General features: G+C 36.7%; 1 long non-coding RNA gene across 1 annotated transcript in view; it reads left to right on the top strand.

Moving 5' to 3' along the window:
• Positions 1–15,207, top strand: part of LOC138726067 (uncharacterized) — a 42,316-nt gene extending 27,109 nt beyond the window's left edge. Inside the window, exons 2-3 of the long non-coding RNA XR_011338358.1 lie at positions 14,478–14,657; positions 15,142–15,207. This is a non-coding gene — a long non-coding RNA (uncharacterized lncRNA). The remainder of the gene's footprint in view (positions 1–14,477; positions 14,658–15,141) is intronic.
• The last annotated feature ends 5,789 nt before the right edge of the window (positions 15,208–20,996 follow it).

Genomic DNA, 20,996 nt, shown 5'->3' with positions numbered 1-20,996 from the left:
GAATTATCACTCCATTTTTCTATTTAGAAGAAAAACTTCACTAGGATGGAGATTGTCAAGGGTGAATCCATAGGAAAAAAACAAAAACAAAACAAAAAAACAAATACCAGGGAACTGGGGAAGAAGGAGAGCAAGGAGCAGGGAATGATGAGCAATTTCTGCCTTTCATCGCTGCACTCTACGCACAGTTTAAACAAAGAAACGTTGAAGGTTTTATTCTCTGCTTGCCAAGGCTCGTGGTCCTTCTGTTTAAGTCTCTTACCATCTGATCTCTATTACAACATACTCTCGAAGAAGAGTTAGTCACAAAACAGCTCCCTGAAATAGAAGTAGTAGTGGGTGGGGATAGTTAGGCCTGCCACAGCAAGCAAGGAAATCTTATGATAAAAATATGAAAGATGCAAACATTTTATGTGACAATTTTGAGGTCTATCAAAAGACTTGTCTCTATGGAAGCAGATACAGAACTGGGAAGCTGTGTCTTAAGACTCCTGAGCACATTATTATGAATCTCACCTGTGCTGTGTCAGTTAGATAGTGAAGCTTCTTCAGGGAATATGTCAGAGTGACATTCAGTGACAACACCTGGAAATATACCATATTATTAATGGTGGGCAATTCTCACAGTCTGCCTTCTTCCCCTGCTTGCTTTCAGCCAAAAGATATGGGAATCCTCTCTGGCAGTGGTCACAAATAGGAATCTAAATCATCTTATACCGAAAAATGTTCCATGTCAATGTGTTTTAGCTAGATAAACAGTATCAAACAGAATTAACTTGAACATGAGGGAATGCTGCAGTCTCTTAGTGTAGGAATCAATGTAGGCTCTTAGGTTTCTACTCAGAGAGGCCCCATATTCACTAAGCACAACTCTGCTCCATTGGACATATTCCCTTCTGTGGAGCAAGCCAAGGTTCCAGACCTATTAAGCCTTAAGCCTCCAGTGAAATGAGATTTTTTTTTCCCAAAAAAGAAGCATTCTCCCTTACTTGCTTTTTTTATTCAAGCTAAATTTAAAGTCACAGTTCTTTCCTTTGTCACTCAATCACTGTTCTCAGGTCAAAACAGTCTCTCAGTTGTAAATGCCTGTCTCTAACAGATTACAGCAGATGTGGTTCCTGATTAAAATATTTCAAAATTTGGCCTTTTAAGAGCACACAGATCAACATAAAAAATCCAAAGCTAGTGCACAAGGGGGAACAAAAAACCCAAGAATTTTGATATGAGTCACAGTTCATGATTTTCTGAGACTGCATATTGATAGCACTCAGTAGAAGAAGAAGGAAATTTACTTGTAACAACAATGAATCAAGCAGGAAGCTTTCTTTACATGTGCATGTGCAAACACGCCCCCACACACAGTTTCCTGCAGGTTTACTGCAGTAATTTGTCTTCCAGATGATGTGTATTTCCAACATATCCTACAATTCCAGGCTGCTTAACCAGATCAGAACTCTCTTTTGGGCCCTCTGAGCCTTCTCCTTCTACTCTCTGCTTTCCTTTGGACCCCTTCTAGTAGCTGCTTTACACATGTACACCCCATGGACAGCTATACATGACAGCTGAGTGCGGTGGGTCCCACACAGACACTCTTTCAGAAACCACCCTTGATGTAGCTTTGGCCTAGAGATGCTTTAGTGATAGTCACCTTTCTTCTTGTACTTGAGCATAAGATTTAAGCATAAAGAAGACAGATTTTTGTTTGCTGAAGCTTTATGAGTGATGGATCTTGGTGGCTCTCTGCATACCCTCTGAAGGGAAATCCCTTGTGGTAAACAATATATATATATTTTATTTTTTTTTTAATAGGCATGAAACAGCATACTCTCTTGAACTTGCGCTTATGAAATACTGTTGGTACTTTGCTTTGTTTGCAAGTTTTGGAGGCTAGGGAAGAATTTCTTTTGCAAGTTAGACTGACAAGAGCCTCTGTGGACTCTTTCACTTTAGGTTAATTAATTGGGGACTATGGGCGGGGTTAAAGCACAGTATGCCTGGCTGTGATTTATTTCTAGCTCTTGGCTGCTATGCAATCAAACTGAGGGTCAGAAAACAAGCATTTCCCACAAGTAAGTGAAAGTCCTTTGTCCTGTTTAGTGTCTTGGAGGAGAAGGAAACCTGAAATTCTCACGCACACAGCCTTCAGGATGCATACACTGCTTTGCAAGAAAGTGAGAGAAAAGGTTCAGTGATATAGGCTGAGGGTGGGGCAACCTCAACAGTTTTGTCATTGGGAGTTGTTAAACATAATGCAAAACAAAAGAAGCAGGGTTTTAGCTGTCTAACTCAAAAACATAGTTGTGCTTTTCATTTTGAATTGTATCCATCTGTCTAATTCTCTTCAATCCACTGTTCTGCGCTATATACATCACTCAATTATTTGAAACATTCCAATTTATCTTTTAAAGTCAGTAATTCTGAGTCATTCACCAGTGCTCTCTTCTGAATATTCTTTCAAAGAAGGCATGTGGCAACTTTCTTGTCCCCTCTTCAAATCACTTATAAGAGAAAGCAATGTGAATCATATATTTGAGTGTATCATTCCTGATTTGCAATTTTAACATACCATATTAAATCTTTCAAAGACTTGTTCTAGGAAAGCTTTAAAGGTTTTTCACTTGAGTATGTAGAAAATGTAAACAAAAAGGAATGTGAACAAAGCAAATGTGTATTCACGTAACATTTAATGCCTGACACCAGATCAGATTTTTGGTGCTTAGCCGCTCTTGCTGGTCTTGTGGGTGGATTTTTCTGCTTTTGTTAGTTCCAACTAAGGCTTCTCTTCAAGTGGAGAAATCCTAGGTGACCAGGAGCAGAAGAGATTGTTCTTTGTATCTTTTCTCCTGGAGTGACTAGTACAAGTAGTGCCAAAATGCATGTATATGACCAATCATGAAGAACTAGGCACTTGCCTCAAAAAGTCAGATGATAAGGTTCAGTGGGAATTACTCTTGCAGCTACATGAGTTGCTGACTGGATGTGAAAAACTTTGTTACAATAAGAACAGTGAATGGATTGCCCAAATGGGTTATGCAAATCTCCATTCTTTGAGATTTTCACATTCAGATTTGATAAAACTCTGGGTAACCTGATAGGACCTTGTAGCTCAACTTGCTGGTGCAGGAGGTCAGATTAGACCTGAGTTATCCTATTGTCATATCTGGTAATGCAATATGTTAATGAAACCAGTGGGAGAAAGCAACAGGGAGGCAGTCAAAGGTGATAGACATACCAAAAAAACCAGAGTACTTAACCTAAGATGGACAAGCTGGGCAGTGTCTAGCACTCTGGAAATTTGAACCACTTTGCAGCAATTCTTATGGTGGACCTCACTGAAGTATGAGTGCAGAGATTGTAGATTTGGGAACCTAACTGAACATGGGCAGAAAGGAACCAAAAATAGTAAGTACTTTTCTCTGCCTTTTGTTGAGCCGTACAAGATTCAGGTTTAAATTGAATTTCACTCATTTACATCTTGATCCTTTCTTTTACTCAAAAACTTAGAGATTAATTTTGAGGGAAACAGGAAGGAGACATAGCTCAGTACATAGTAATGGGCCATTGTGACAAAACAGAACTTATAAAGTACCTCTTTTCTATTTCATATGGTCCACAGCCCTGATGTCTGATGACATAAGTCCCACAGGTGGAAATTAACTCCCTTGAATCAGAAGGTTGTAGGAAGAGTTTTGAACAGAGGTCATCAGTTCTACAATTACACTTATCACTGTGTTTTCTACAAACAAAAATGTTGTACAAGATGATGTTAAACATGTATGTTTATAGTTGGCCAATGGAAAAACTTGTAGTGTTACTGATTTACATTGCTGATGAATGTCAGCTGCAATGTCTGGAAAGGGGTTTAATTTCCTCAGCCTTTATTCCTTTCCTAAGTTTAAGAACAAATATATAATATCTCTTGATGCTTGCTAAAAACACCCGTTTGCTCTGTGAGCTAGACTGTTTTTCAGTCTATAACTCTGCAAGTGTCCCCTTTGAACAGGCAGATACATCACTGTGGGGGATTCCAAGATACTGCTGCTGACAGCAACATTGATGTACTTTTAGTTGCTGCTGCCAAGTGAAAACAAACTAACTTGATTTTTTTATTATTTTTTTTAATGGCAATGCCACTTACCCAGAGGTGAGTGAGAGGAGAAATTACATGTCATTTTCACTTGCACGTCGTTGTTTGCCATTTTAGAATCCACAGTCGGATGATAGCTGAGACCCCATGAGGCAAGAGTTTGCACCAGTTTTGTAGTGCTTTTCCACCGCTTTCTTCTTGTGGCTTTTTAATAAAAGATAAATTTAAAGCAGAAAATCCCTGACATATAAACATTTAATGCCCTTACCTGAAAAGAAAATGTTTCTGTAGAGCCTAGTAAACCCAGGCTTAACACCAAACTCTAAAAGAAGATATCTAGCTCTGCCGAGATGAGAAGAAAATAAAACAAGCTTATAAATATATTGACATTGATTATTATGCTGATGATTATTCTTATTATTGCACAAATAAATAATTTAGTAAGCTTTTTCTGGGTAGCATGAGATGTCTTGGCAGAACTAGCTGACTGGCACCACTCAAGAAAAGCATACATTTAATTTGAGATCTGTTGCTAAGAATTTCGCTGATAGCTTATAAAGCACAAGGAAAATAATGTCTGTTCCATTTTATGACTATCACAGTCCTGCGGAGTGCATAATCCAAGCCTTGCTGAGAATGTGCAGAGTAGATTCCAAAAGGAATTTTTACTTTTCAACAGTCAATTTTTAGGACCCCAGTGGTGTTAATGGCAGAGTACAGAGCTTATAGGTCTCTGTGCGAGGAGAGTTTAGGGCTATGAAAAGAAATACATAAGGCATCATGGAACGCCTACTTAGCCTGTAGTATTTGAAAAGAAGATGAAGAAAAGGCAGAATTGTTAAAGGCACTTTAGGAATACCTTGTGAACTCCCTTTCCTGCAGCCAAGCCATTCCCGTCAAGACAAAAAGTTAGCAAGCAGGAGAAACTCATAAGACTTTAGGAGACCCTCTGGTTTGTCCAAGAGCTTAATTCTGGAAAATTTTAAATTGGATCATCTCTACTGTGTACCCAGAATTTTCAAAGAAAAGATAATCTGAATGCTTGGCTTGCCCACACATCTGTGTGGAGTCCAAATCACAGAGGTTTAAAACAAGTAGGGATTTAGCTGCAGGTTTTTCTAGTTGCAATGCAGTCTGTACCAGCTAGCAATGACACAAGAATCCAGACTCTCTTGCAGGAGTTTTAAAAGGAAGCTCTGCAGCATAGTAGGGAGAGACAGAACAGTCTCAGGAGCGTTATTATTCTTGTATTACTCCTTATACATTTCTAGAATAAAATTACACTTTCCCTGCTTTTTGTATGAAAATTAAGAAAAGCTGTTATGCTCTGTTACATTCAACTATTGCTTGGAAAACTCAGATAGCTACAGAAGCGTTGCATTATTTATGTAGAAGTAGACTGCCAGTGTTGAGGAATTTAAAAGACCTTAATGCTAGGAATTAAAATGACAGCTGATGACTTGCAAGTCAAAAGAATGTGGCATTATCCCCCAAGATATAAGCTACATTTATGTATTGTTTTATTATTTATGATGAATCTGTCATGTACATTTGAGAAATTACACATCAGGATCTATAATTACCATACCAAGTATTTTATAACCTGTGGCTGCTAAATTGATAACCTTGGGTTCGTTACTGGCTCAGCTTTGCTTGTACACTCCATCCCATCCTATTACTCACCAATTCTTGTTTGGAAATAAGGAGGTTTGTGTCTTAAAATTACGTCTTTTGAAAGACGGTGTATTGTCTGACTCATCTAATCAAAGCAAGGAACTTTTCCCACCTCCTTTGCCTCATTTAGATATTCCTTGTCAAACACCAGATCCAAGCCTAAGTGACTGTTGGCCTAGAAGGTCTGTTTCTTTTATTTGCTCTGCCAAACTTTGGCATACAGCCTGGAAGAGGCTTAAAGCAAACTTATCTCATTTCCACTGAGGTCTAATAGGTATGGGAATTCCCCTGAGGTATTACAGAAGTAATTTTTTCATCAGCTGTCAATGGTCCTAATCCACAAGACACAGATAATTTAAGCATCTTAAAAGGGCAGCTTTAATTTAACAATAGCTTGGATTGGGTCCGTAACCTTGAACAAGAACATATGTTTTTTTCCCTGTTTTGTGGAACTCTCTTATATTTTATCAACCTCCTGTTTATCTTATATTGTCTAATGAAAGTGGTCATTTTCATAGGCGATGAGTCATTCTGTGAATTCTTGCAATACTGTTATTGCAGAGGCCAGTGTAGAACAACTCTGTCATTGCAGAGTTTGACTTAGGGGAGAATATCCTACAGGAACTTGTCTCATCTCCTAATAGAAAAAAAAAAAATCTTCTATTTTTGTCTTATCTTCAACTTTGCCTGTCAAATGACAAATCCAGCCGTTAGAGACTGCTGAGTGAAGAGCTTTTACAGAAAATGATGCATGCTATATGTTTGTAGGTGACACCCCTGAGATAATATGTAGAATCATGTGATAAACATTCACTATACTCTGCCTCTGGCCAAGGTTAATTGCAATATTCAGTTTAGTAACTGAGCATAGGACTAGGGAAAGGAAAAACAAAAGCACTCAAGTTAACTGGACTTTTCTTCATTTGTTGGATTTTGCTTTGCTTCAGGAAGTGCTTTCTTGGGAAGCAGGGGGAAGAATATGGTTTTAAATGACTTTGTTTTGAAACATTTTAAACAATTTTGAAAGTGAAGCATAGAAAGCAAAAGAATTTGAAGAGGAATTTTAAGCATTGTTCATGAAACAATGAAAGCGTGAAAATAATTTGATAATTTGAGATGGGAAGAATAATGTTGAGATTCAGTGAAGATTAAAACCAAAGTGCAGTGGGGTACCACTAATCAAAATACACTTATTAGGAACTGGAAGGGCACTGCATTCCTAATGAACCAATACTAGTGTAAGATCAGGTAGGACTAGATATGTGGAGGAAATAATTATAGTTGGATCAAGTCCACTCTTATTTTAAGCAAAGGAATGGTTGAGTAAATAGCACTTACACAGAAAACGCAGAGAGAGTAGCTCAATGGTTTTATTCAATGTGTCTTCATTCTACATTGTAAATAGATATCACATTCTTTCTCTTTTGCGTTTGACTCATTATAGCTAGAGAAAGGCTTGCTTTACAAGAGAAAAGCAAAAATAATAGGTCTTTTAAAAGCACTCTAAAACGTTATTTTCACCAAGACAAAGTATATACAGTACATACAAAGAACAGAAAGCAATGTGAAAGGTGTAAAGGATTTTGTTGGAATTTAGTTCTCCTTTCCTGAGTAATATAGTAATCCCAAACTCATAAAAGGCTTTGTGCCTCACAGCACTGCTATCTATCTTCCCTCTGTGGGGTCATGAATGTTGACTTTCATACATTTGTATTCTGGTATTTATATTGTTAAACTCAAGCATTTTGTTGATTCTGCTGTAAATTTTGTATTTCAAGATTCAAAAGCAAATATTTTCAAGTAAGAGCACTTTACCGTCTATGAGGGATCTGGAGGAAAAGAAGAAATCAAACTAATTTTAAGACAGAGCTTGTCTGATATCTACTGGGTGTCAGCATTGTTACCTGTGAGAGGGCGAGACCAAATACCCAAAGTCTGTTCTCGTCAGGTGGTTGTAGTATCTGGACTTGATTTTTAGCAGAATGGATGCACCTCAGAGAAAAGTGGGGTTTTTTTTCTGGAAAATGTAAGCATCTTTGTTTCAATTCAAGCTAGGAGTTCATCTCAAATATTTCTGAATTTCAGGATGTTTGATTGACAAATTCAGATTTATAAAAAAATATTTTTTTTTATTAAAGGAGTCACGTAATGAAATTTTCTTTTCCTTGTCTAAGTCCTACCAAAATGTTGTGTATTGAAATAATTAAAACCAATTTTTTATTATTTAGACTCAGTGTCACAAAAGTAGGATTTAACACTTTGAGACCTTTTTCCCTTTCCACACTTAGTCTGACTGCTGACTTTTCTTTATAAAGAAAGCAATCTCTGCAGAAGGGAACAACTGGCTTTCTATACAGAATTTTCCAAGAAAGAGAAACAACTACCTAGAAGCAGAGTTTTACATTCATTTCCACTTTCTCATTTCAGAGTGGAGTGCTGTTTTTCTAAACTATGTCATCTAGTTGAAAGAGTCATCCTAATTTCTTATTATTTAAATTTCAAAGCAATGCATATTTAATTTGTTCTATAAAATTGTGATGATGAGTCCTTGTCTTGGTGTATTTCACAGTCAAGCTTGGCAGTTGCTGGGATGTGCAATCCTGCTTATCAGGGTTGGGGAGCCATGAGAGAACCAATCTGAGTCGTTGGCCTTGGAACTACAGTTAAATCTGGACAGACAGTACCTTGCACAATGTTGTTCCTTTCTTGCCAAGTGAATCTTAGTACTTCTGTTGTACAAATAATGATATTGAGAGGTTTTATTTATTGCCAGAGGTAGGAAACTGGTGTGTTCTCTCAAATCTGATTTTGATGTCGTAGGTCCGAATTCCAGTCTCACTTTTGTCTTGATGCAGCTGAGAAGGACATAAACAGGGAACAGGGTAGGACATTTAAAGGGACATTTCTAATACTGACTGCTGTGGCTTGGGTTGATTAAGGGCTAGTACAAAGAAGCTAGCCCACAACTTTCCTTAGAGTGATTATATGACAGAATAATTCACTTAGAAGTGTTAAGGTAATTTATTTATAAAGTATTTGCATGTTAAAGCCAATTGTTCTCCTTTAAACTAAGTTTGCAATAAGATTTTAACTAAGTTTCAGCAATGATGTATTGGGTGAGCTAAGCTTCCGTAAGTTCCAGTATTCTGCTTCATGAATAAAACTGTCAGAGTAAAGCAACCAATAACTCTCTGTCTTGACATCATGCTCAGTATAACAAATAAATCCTTAGAATCTCAACAGACCTGGCAACTTCATTAACAGTTATGCCTGCAGCAGAGAATGAAAGAAAATCAATTCATGGAGTCTGATATTTTAGGGTTTAGAGCAGAGAGGGGTTAGAGGATTGCCGATGAACCTCTGGTGTTTTAGTCCAATCTTCCTCTTACTGAGGGGAATAAAAATTGTGAGAGAATACTTCCAAGAAAGGAGCAGAATATGAAACAAGGGGAAGAGTGTAAATTGTATGGAGCAGAAGCCAAAACAGTATAAATTTACTTTTCTTCTGTACAATAGTTCATCTACCTGAGTCCACAGGGACACAAGTTGATGGCTGCTGACCAACAGTGAATTATTAGTGTGAAGTTGCTGCTGATAATGTTTTATTCCTCCTTCACGGTACAAGTAACAGATAGATATTGATTCTGCAAGATTTGGTTCTTTGAGCAATGAAATTTTTGAAGTCCAATGTTTTTCTTGACATGAACACCTTTTGGCTGGATTCTCCAGCATCTAATCATGAGGGTCTGCTCTGATCCCTTTACTTCTATGGCATCTGTCCTGTACCTGGTCACTGATATTCTTGAGTTAAAATCTCTGAAGTAACTACCTTTGATCAAATTTGGTTAAAATCAACCTTTGAAGTTATTGAGGGAAAACAGAGAGACTGAGGAGGGAAGAATTTTCCATATTTTTGCCTCGCAAAATACCTGGAAAATCTCTGATTGTGATTTCACAGTATATGCTGAAGAACTTCAAATATAAATAATTTCTCAACACAAGTAAGCCTGTGATAAATCCTTAAAAACACTTAAAATACCTGTCTCTTTTCTTGATTATGATCTCATTTTTTTAATAGAAAATAAGATTAATGTATTGTGTGCTCATCTTGGCTAAAGGTTCAGCATTGCAGATGGCCATATTAAAGAAAGGCAATACTATCCTTTTGCATAGTCGAGTTGAAATCCTTGGAGTGACATGGAAGAAACTGGGGTAGTAATCATTCTGGCCAGCAGTAGCTGCGGGCTCATTTGCTTTATGGTTTTATATTGTGTGTTCCATTCTCGTTTTCACTAGTGAGGTCCTAGTGGACTATAAGTCATGATGGCTGCTTCTGTGAAGGTGGTTACCTCTAGCAATGGCACTGCCTGCTCCACTATCCCGCATCCACAACAAGAGAACAGGGACAGCAATCTGGGGTCCTCAGAGCTAACTCCAGCTACTACACCTCCCCATCTTTTTTCCTTTCTATTCCCCTCCAATGGCCAGGATGACTGGCCCTTCATGCTTGGAACACCTAAGCTGAGTTTTCATCTGTCTTATTGAGGAGACCTGAGTCAGATCTGATGCACAGAGATAATGCTATGTGGTACTCCCCTATGAAGAATTACTCGCTGCTCTTCGAACACTTCAACTCTCTCTCTCTCTCTCTTAACTGCAATCCTTTCAGTTTAGCACATCCTTCCCTGTATATGTGGCACTTAGGAGATTATTCCTTTCTTCCCCACCTATAAACTGTGCTGAAATTTCTTTGCTTTGTTGCCACATAAATAAGAACAAGTTGTGTGTATGCCAGGAAATAACAAATACCAATCTATTGTCGCTTACTTTTTTATATGGCTACTTTCATCTGAGGGTATTAAATCACCTTAGGACTATCAGTTAGTTGAGAACAAGTTTTGCTGCATTGCTGAAGTTAAAAAGTAGTGAAGTAAGAAGACATTTCAAATTTTATCCATATTTTTGTTGCTTTTTTTCTTTTTAATTGCAACTGCAGAGCTCAGTGAACTCTCTCCAGACTCTTCACACTTCCAGGAACGCAACCTTTTCTGAGATGTGTGGTAGGAGGGGGGAAGGGATTAAGATCACTTATTTTAAATCCTATTCTTGCCATTTAGTTAAAATAGAGCAAACTAATATTTTGAGCTTGAATTAAAAGTTCATAGACTTGTCTGTGATATTTTGGTTATGCCCTTATGTAGTCCAAGCACTTTGCCAAGCAGAAAAGTTATGTAGAAATTATATTAATATTTGACGTTCAACTTTAGTAGCATTTACACAGGCACAACTGTCCACTGTTGAGCAAATCAAACAGTACCTTCTCATCTTTAAGAATGTGCTTAAAATCATTGTTCCGTTTATTTTCTGTGCTTTGTTGGATTAAGATAAAGTACTCAGTACTCCAAAGTGCTCAGTGCTGCCCTAGGGAATTTCTTCATGAAGGTTGTCAAATAGTTGTATGTCATGAACTTGCTAAAAAATCATCATCGTGATGTTGTGGTACCTTCCTTATGGGTAAGTTTATCTCAATGAATGTCTCTGTACTGTCATTTCGAAACCTTTCTTATTACCATCATTCACTTGTTCAATGCAAAAAAAGAACCTGTTTTTTTTTCTCTGTCTGAGTGATAGGGTTATCTAAATTGTTCTCCATGGTTTAGCACTGCAATTCATAATGCTATGAGGAAAACAATTTGTTACCCATTTCACTATAAATTAAGCTTCTATATTCTTTTATAGTGAATTTATTTGAAACAGTCAAAAAGTTTTAATGGGAGTTGGATGCTTATTTGTCCTTCTGTGTCTTTGAAAACCTTTCCCTTATGTTATTTACCTTTGAAATGCTCTCAAATAATATGGATAAGATTTTTCAGCATCAGTGGAATGGCTTTCAGCTTCCATTAATTTTTAGTTTTTCCTTCTTAATTGCTTTGATGCTTTAAAAAAGCTTTTTAAGCTCCTTATCTTATCTTCATCATTGTTTTTAGAGCAGTATTGACAAATCACCTCACAGTGTTAAGGATTTCTCCATGTTCTTTAACTTTCTTACCCTTCTTTCGGTACCCGTTTCAGCCTGGAGGTAACTGAGCTCTTTGGAAACAATGGAAAATAACATGGACACATAATGGAAAATAACATGTTATTTCCAATAGAAATAACAGCATTCATGAACGCAGGCTCATTATCACAGGAATCCCTTTGCGGCATCTTAAACTAAAATGTTTCATAGTTATCACTAGCATAGACGCACAAATATTCGGCAATAATTCTTTTATTTCTAAAACGGCACTTGATTTCTTAATTTGTATTTGATTATCTGTGAACTATTTCTTACATTAAATTTCTATCTTAGAATTCTTATGATAATTTTGGTCAGTTGCAGAAAAAAAAATCGTACATACTGTCATGAACTTATTTGAATGGTTTACCTTAGCAATAAATCATTCTGCATAGACAGCTTGTAGGAAGAAGAAAAAAATATTCCGGAGTAAAAATCGGTATAAAATTCATATCAGCATTAACATAAAAGGTATATTTGAGTGTATTATTTAGTAACTTGAACATTTTCAGTGTTCAGCAATTCCATGCTATAGTAAAAGGGATGATTTATCAAAATCTACTGCATGATCAATTTATAACAGCAAAATAGATGACTCTATTTGTCTGGCTTCAGTGCTATTGAATTATCTACGTGAAACAGTGTAACTATGTAAAATAAACTGCTTCACAGGAGGCATATTCTAAAAAATACTAGTATTACTAGAGAGATTTATATAAAAGGTTTTAGCTCAAGAAAGAATATACATTTTGACTGGAAATTATAAATTATTTGGATACTAACTGAAATCTCCAAGGTGACTGTAGCTTTATTCTTGACATGTTTTCCAAATTTCAGTCATAAGTGTTAAGGTTTCCAAAAGCATTTTAAGTGATACTCTAATAAAGGACTAAAGTGTATGAAGTTCTCGTTCTCCAACTCACCGTCTGGAAATGTACAAGGATGGTTGGAAGGGATGTCTCAGAGAAGGGTTCGCTGCACTTCTCCTGTGTTTTGTGGTCTCTAAAGCACATTCCACTGGTCCCTATGAGGGATGATAGAGCTGGATTCCTTCTACTCACATTGCTGAGTGGTTTTGTAGGAATGTGTTTGCCTTTTTTATCTGAAGACAAGATTTTGATATCCAAGAAAAAAGTGTTGAACTTCTTGTATATTTATAGCTCCTCATGCAAGACACTCCAAGCACCTGAAGACAGATAAATACTAATAAAAAATGTTAAAAACATTGGTATTAATACCCTGAAATTTGTTGCATTCAGCCCTCATTTTAAGTATCTCGCTTGCCAAGCGTGAATGCTCATACAATAGACTGTTTTTGGGGAATGTGAGTGCCATATGAATACCTGAATTTGAAAAAAGGCAGTCGTGCTGTAACACTCATACCTGTTGTTCAGTATTTTTTACATACTGCTTTCTGTTTTCCTGCTTAGGATGATTCAGGCACCTGATTGGGCAGCAGGAAAAAAAGAGTAGTGAGCTGGCTTAGATCACTAATCACGTGCGATGAATAACAGCTAGTAGGCGCTCAAAGGAGACAGCAGATCTATAAACTGAAGTGATTTATCTATCTTAAACCAGCAAATCAGGGACAAACCCAGAAAAAGAATCTAAGACTTCTGATTCCAGCTCTGTAGATCTAAGTAGAATGTTTTGATGTCTATTCGATGATCTGCCAAAGAAAATGAAATTACATTAAAGGGAATATTAAGTGCAAAGCATTGCAAGATTGTCATAATATCATAGTCTGTTTTAATACAGGAATATTTTTAAAATAAGACTTTCAAAAAGCACTAGTATGTGAATGTTTTTCTTAAGCTGATTTACGATTTTCCTTTGCAGGCCTTTGTACCTTTTGAAAGTCCAATGCATAGTTTTTTGTAAGAGATACCATCCCTGTGCTGCCTGGAATATCATGGTCAAATTCTATTGCATAGAAAAAAGAGGGAACATAGTAACTGGCTAGACTTTCTTAGATGTTGAAAAAGCTTGGTATAGTCTTTGCATTTGTGAATAAGAGTAATAGGCACAATGTGGTATTTCCTAAGTATCTGGCTTACAGTAGAAGTTAACATCCTGTTTCCCAGGTAATAAAATTAGAGGCCCTTAGAGTTAAATATTCATGTTTGCATCTGCTGAAGAAAGCATACAATGAAAAAAAGATTTATAAATCCTCAGCTGCTAGGGGTGAAGTTTCAAATTATATTGGTAGTAAAAATGTCAACCATACAGACTTTCATGCAAAACCTAGTAAATTAAAAAAAATACCCTAGTCTAATTACAACATTCCTTTAGCTGGTACTTATGTGTACAATGATATAAAAGGTTATGAAGACTCCCTAAATACTTTCTGATAACAGGTTTTGTTTCCCACCTTCCCATTCACGTATTGTAAAATCAGATATCCTGATATTGCATCCACCTATGACTGCTTGTGGAAAATGCGTGAGCTGGGCTTTGTTAAAAGAAAAGGGCAGGATTGCATGACCAAAGAAATTGCATCTAATCTCCTTAACCTATGAAATGTTTTGGCTAAACTACAAGGAATACAACAGAATAATTACTGAAGGAGAGAAAAAACCAAATTACTTTCAATCATTGAATTGCCATGAATCCATTTTAAAGTAAGGTCTAATTGACTAAAGCATTATGTATTTTCAGGTCTTGTAATTGTTCCACTGTCATAGAAGCTTATCAGAAGTAGCAAAGCTGACTACTGATATAAAATGAACCTGCTTTATGTTAAATCCCCAATGAGTCAGTCTGTTCATGACAGATATCACTAGAAGATAAAGCTGAGCAAGGCCGAACCTCTTTGAAAAAAACATCTCATTCTCCAGTGTGAAGAAGAGAGATTGCTTTTTTTCTCTTATATAAGTTTTGTGGAAAATGTGTCTAATGTAGAATTCTATAATTCTTGTTTTCTTCAGGTAATAATTTTCTAGATGATAAGAAACTTCTAGAACTGGCTCGGTGAGTTTGGATTTGTTTTTTGTCTGCCCAATTGGATATTTAAATGTACTTAAAAGTCATAAAATGTTCCTAAGATGAGTACTAGTGATGAACTAAAATAAGAAGCCTTGAAAGACACCACAAAATAGAATAAGGTCAAAACATCTACATAAAAAAAGGGAGAAGTACTTGTTAACTTCGAGTACATTTTGCCTAAAGTTTCAGAAAGGCTACAGACGAGACAGGCATACTGGCTGTACAGCTGCTGTTTTTTAAACAGCCCACCCCTGCACTTCCCCTGTAGCCCCTTTCATTGTGTACTTGGACATTTTTAGTGCCACTATATTGTAATGCTTTGTCTTTTTCTTTTTAGCTACAGTTGCCAATTGCAGCAAGCTGTTTGATGCTTCCAACATGTGAAATAAACAGGATTCTGAGGTAAGGTTGATGGTATCAAATTTTTTAGACAGTAACTTGTGCCAAATTTGAACCACAAAGCTTAAATGCTGTCTGAGGACTATGCAGTTGTAAGAATATATAAATGCCAGCTGCTTTTCCTGTAGATGGGAGATTATTATCATTTCTAGTTGTGAATTTAGTGGTGAGAGCAAAAGTTGTTTACTGCAAGTGTAATACTAGTGTCTTGCCCTGTGTTTCTTCTGTTGAGCCTATAAAATGGCTCTGCGGGAAGGAACACAGCTGTTTCTCTATCTTTTGATCTCCACACAGATAGCTGTGTTCACCTCTTTTGCACCACGGGAGACATTTAGACAAGATGGAAATCTGAGGTTTGATAAAGGGGAGACAATCATATGATGTGCATACAAAATGAAATTAAGACACTGTGACACAACATAGCACGTAGCCTGGAGATATGGACAGTCCATGAAAATATCCTTAATCAGTTTGTAATTATGGGTTGTGGTGGTATGTTAGATTTTACCAAAAAAAAATAAAAGATCTGAGTCTAATTTTTACCTTTAGTTTCATTTTACCATCCATTTTAGGTCCAAACACCCATATGTACAAGACAGCCCCAACTGTGCTCAGTTCTCCCAGGAGCCTGACTGAGAGCCCACAGCTAAGGGAAAGGGGTAGTACGTGTACTTGGTAGCACAGAAGCTTAAGAGACTCACTGATACTTCTTTGGTCAAGTAGGTAGGAATCAGGCATAACCTCACCAATAGTGCTGTCTTCTAGATGCTGCTCGAGGAATCCCAGAGGTTACAAAGCCACCTAGATTTAACCCTTCTCCAAAATCCTCTGCAATTTCACTTGCTCTGCCTGGGTCACCTCATTGTCACCGGGCTGCACAAATGCAGACATCACAGAGATGTGCAGAAGAGCACCAAGGTCCTTCCCGAGCAAAATCTTTCTCAATGTCAGCTTTACTGGAAGCCCAGATTTGTTAACTATCCTTCTTGGAGGAGCTTCCAAGGATGATAATGTTGCTAGACACTGGCTAATTATGAAAGATCTGATGATTTCTGCTCTGCTTGACATAGCTGTTTGACAGCATTCCATTCCAACCACCCCAACACTGACTATTCTTTTCTTTTCCTCTAAGATTCAACATGGAACTGCATAAACTCACTTATGGAAAGAAAGTCACTGGGGTTTGCTGTTATTTAAAAAAGAAGCATTTTATAGTGACAAGTAATTAAAGAGATGGCACTTTCTGAACATGACGTATCGCCTAGTAATGTCATTGCACATAGCGGAGCCACCACTCTATGAGACATGAAGGCTTGTGATATGTCATGGGGCAATTTAGTTGGAAATTAACTTGTGTCTAATCTGATGAGCAGGCTGTTTCAGGTGATTCAGTCAAAGTAAAAGTGTGGATGGAGGGATGCTTTGTTGCTGGTAGGTGAGGTGACTAATTGGCATTTTTAAAGCTTGAGATAGCAGATTTGTTGTCTTTCTCTTAAAATTGCCTTCAAGTAAGAATTTTAATTGTTGAACTTTTCCTTCAAGGGAAGAAAAATAGAACAGAAATAAATACTTGAGCTGTTACATGCACCCAGTTATCACATAGGGGACATCGAGGCCATACCTTCAATAACATAAATCAGCACAGCTGTACTATTTTTATGCGGTTTCATAGTTTCATTGGTCTATTTGTTTAAATTCCAGTTTTTTATTAATATTTCGTAATTACTTTGAATGAAATATTTCAGTTTTCAACCTTACTCACCAGACAATTTTGATCAGTTGAAACATGGGTAAATACAGATAGAGATTTAATTTCTACTAGTTATTTGGAAAATGTATGTTTGCCATATCAACAGAGCTGTATCTGTATACTCATTCTGGCCTTCTCCCTGGCTACATGACACATTTCAGTCTTCCAGGTGGTTTTCCTAATCCTAATACCCTTTCAAATTTTTTATTTAAAATCTGCTAATATAGACCTAGAAATATTCTTAAAATTTTTATAAGATGGAAAAAATAATTATGTTTAAGTCTACAGATACAGTTTTTTTTAGAAATAACATTTGAATGAACCATAAAATTAATTCAGCTGTTTTTGTGGTCTTTTCCAACTCTAAAGAAAGGAGTTGATGCTTGGAATTTAACATGCTATATTGTTGTTTGTTGCTTGTACATCATGACATTTCATGGTGGTTCATAGCCAGAGATCCAGATACATAATCAGTTATGTATGTTAAAGGAAAATGAGCTTTTTCTCATTGCCAAATGAGAAGTGGAGGGCAAAACTAACCTAAATAAGGAAATATCTAGAAACCAGAAAATTACAATCTAATTAGATTTTTAAAATGCAGCAAGTTCAAGTTTTAATACATAAAATAGCCATACATAGAAAAATTTGCTTTTTAAGTGTGTTGGTGTTAATTTGTCAGTATTCCTATCACTGACTTGACAAAATTTAACAGAAAAATATGACAGTGCTGACACTTATATCACGTTCATGTTCTGTAAGACTGCTGATAAAATCATTTAGTTCAGTGTCTAAGACTCTGTACCAATATTTGTACTGAGTATTATCTTCCTCCACAAGTGGTCTTATGTAATTCAATGGGACCTTTACTGGAGCAACATGTTCCAACAGCTGAAGGGTAATCAAACAATTATCAGTTCCTTCCTCTAATATTAAGATCTAATTATGTGTTTCCTTTACTTGATCAGTCTTGTTTACAGAGTTCAGTTCTTAATTTTTAATATGCAGAAAGGAAACTGCTTGGAATTTTACATTGGAATTAAGATTTTGGGGTTTTTTTAGCAAAAAAATAAATTTTTCAGAGCATGCATATTAATATACTTTGAGAAACTTCCCTGCCTTTGCACTTGTAAATTATCATTGAGTGTGTATGGCATGAACAGAATGATGATGTCAACTGCTGTTAATCCCTGCACTGGAAAAATGACCATTTTCCTTGTTATGCCAAGGAGAAGACAGAGACCATTCATCTGTTTAACACTGAAGGTTATTAGTAGCTAGTGGCTTTCAGTACCCACTGTGGTCATTAACTGTGTCAAATAACTGTCAGCTGCAGGAGACAAAGATACTGTAAAAAAAATGATTCTGACTGGTTTGGAGAAATTAATGCAGAGGGTTGGTTGAGTCTCTGAACCACTGAGGTTTTGCTGAGATCTTAAGCCATACTGAGTTTGTAAACATTGCTGCTTCTTTTTGAAGCCTAATGTTTTCCCTTTGTGCCCTTCTGAAAGAAATGTTCTCTCCATTAATAATAAACTAGACTAAATCTAAACACATAGTCAGAAATAGAGAAGTTTTGGACTTTTCTCTGTATCATTTTGTTTCCAGGTCTACTGTAAGATTCTGAATTTTAGAAGTAGACACGTCCATTTCCTGCTAGTGGCTAGTCAAGATTTTTTTCCCCTAAAAAGAAGCAACATGGACAGTGGTTGTAGATATATCTGTAAAGTGCCCTTTATAGAACTATAAAAATATATTTTTTTAATTGATTAAACCTGTTTGGCAAACACACAGAAGTGCTAGAGATACAAAGATAGAGGGGAGTAGGAGAATGAGGATCAGTTTATGAATTGAATAAGTATTTCATTGAACTCACATAAATAAGTCCAGAGCTACTTTACACAATTGCATCTTCCATCAAATCATTTTTACTTGAGATTTTTCTTTTGTTCCTTGCCAGTGTTTTACATCTGGCTTATGTCTTGAACATCTTAGAGCTACTATTATGCCATGATCTTTGTTCATTTATTCAGCACTATCCTGACTTTTGAAGCAAGATGCTAGGTTTATGTATGAGATTAACGACTGTCTTGTTAAAAGGTCAACAAACTATTCTTTTTATCCCATCTAAGCACACTTTACAGCAGGTGACAAACTCCTATCCTACTCTACTGTCCCTCTGAAACCACCAGTGAAAAGACTGTTTAGCTTTTCCTCTGGTACGTTTGTTATTGTCTTCTCCTTAGATATACTCACAAAGGTTTCTACTTATTCCCTTTCCTCTCTATTCATTTCATAATTCCATCCATTTTGCATTAATTTGTCATTAGAAGTTGTTTTTCTAGCCCAATCTGTTCTTTTTTTTTTTCCTGTTTCCTGAGTAGAAGGCAAACTTCAAAAGCCTTTTATTTAGCCTGTTTATTGATATATGGCTAGACTTGGCAAATAGTGTTTAAAAATGTATTAGCTCATGCATTTCAATTGACTTTTTTTGAGTATCATTATAGGATTATTGGATACTTTTTAAAATGTAGGATCTGTCCGTTCTGAAAGTTTAAAGGTATGAAGTCCTATGTACATCCAGTGCCTAAAGTAATGTTAAAATCTCTGTGCTGATTTGGTTTTAAATGCAATGAAGTGCAGTTTCACCAGTCTTTTACAAGCAGCTCTAAGATGCTGTGTGACCTCTGAACCAACTAGAAGCCATATTGTCAGGGTTAATAAAGGCACTCAGCTCAAGCTAATTAGCTCATGCTGGGAAGCATGAGACATTAACTAAGGTTCAGAGTGTAGGTACAAGCCTATTGCTTCTGGTCCACTGAAAGGAGGGACAGGATGCATCTACTTAGTACACATTGAGAATATGTTCAAGGTTACATGAAAAGATCATGTACTTTAATCTTTTGGGGAAAGCTTGTAGACATGGCAGTAAAGACTCAAATTTTTGGTGTTTTAAATTATTTGAAATATGCAAACACTGTCTATCGATGTAGCAGGGAAGTCTGTAATGCTAGTCACAGAGGGAGAACTATGTGTTATCTCAAGATTATTCCTATTTTGTAAAGGGTTTTGATTGCACACCAGTCCAAGACCATGTGTTGTAATTTTTAGATGTGACAACTCCCCATCCGTCAGATGCTAATTGAGAAATGAACCATGTTCTATTTAGTTTCTCCACCCTAAAGGTGAAGTAACACCATCAGTGTTAGTGGAATTACTTCTGATGCATATATGGGTGAGTACAGGCAAAGCTAAAGATAATCAAGCTGTTCCATTTAAATGAAATCTCAGATCACACCTCTACATACAACACTTGTTTCAGCTTCTTTGTATCTATTCAGTTTAAGAAAAAACACAGAAAATACCCCAGTGGCACCAGAATTAAATTTGTAGTCTTAACTATTGTATTTCTTGTATTTCACTTACTGAGGCTGCACTTCATACGCTCATCCAGATCACTGATAAGGATATTAAGCAGAACTGTCCTCAATACTGAGCCCTTGTACTTGTTATCGGCCATCAGCTGGCTTTAACTCCATTCACCATAACTCTTTGGGCCCAGCCATCCAGAAACAGAATAACCATGCTGTCAAACATCAAATACTTATGAGAGCTCAGTGTGGCCTCTTTGCTGCTTCTCAAGGGGTCAGGCAATTCTTATCATCTTTTATCATCTTGCTGGACTTGTAGCTGAACTGTACAAGACATGTTGTTGCTAGATGGTCAATGCAGGGCCCTCTGTCAGTCATTTCTCTTTAATAATTTGCCTACTTTCTTCTTTACACTGTTCTCAGCACTCATGCTGTTTAGCATTTTGTCTCTCCCAAGGGCAATACGTGGTGGTGATTGGTCTTCATCATCCAGTTTGTTTATGTCCACATTTGTCCACATATGGTGTTTGTCTGGCAAGGATTTTTTCTCCTGTTGGTTTTTCAGTTCATTCCCAAGATGAATATCATTGAAATTTTACATCTGTTTCTGTTTCTTGCTCTGTTGCAACATAAAGCTGTAGTTCTCCATTCTGTGAATCCTGTAGTAACAGCTCT

The sequence above is a fragment of the Phaenicophaeus curvirostris genome, chromosome 13 (assembly GCF_032191515.1).
Source record: "Phaenicophaeus curvirostris isolate KB17595 chromosome 13, BPBGC_Pcur_1.0, whole genome shotgun sequence".
Taxonomy (NCBI): domain Eukaryota; kingdom Metazoa; phylum Chordata; class Aves; order Cuculiformes; family Cuculidae; genus Phaenicophaeus; species Phaenicophaeus curvirostris.
The sequence above is the reverse complement of the archived record's forward strand: the minus strand, read 5'-3'. Positions and strand labels throughout refer to the sequence as shown.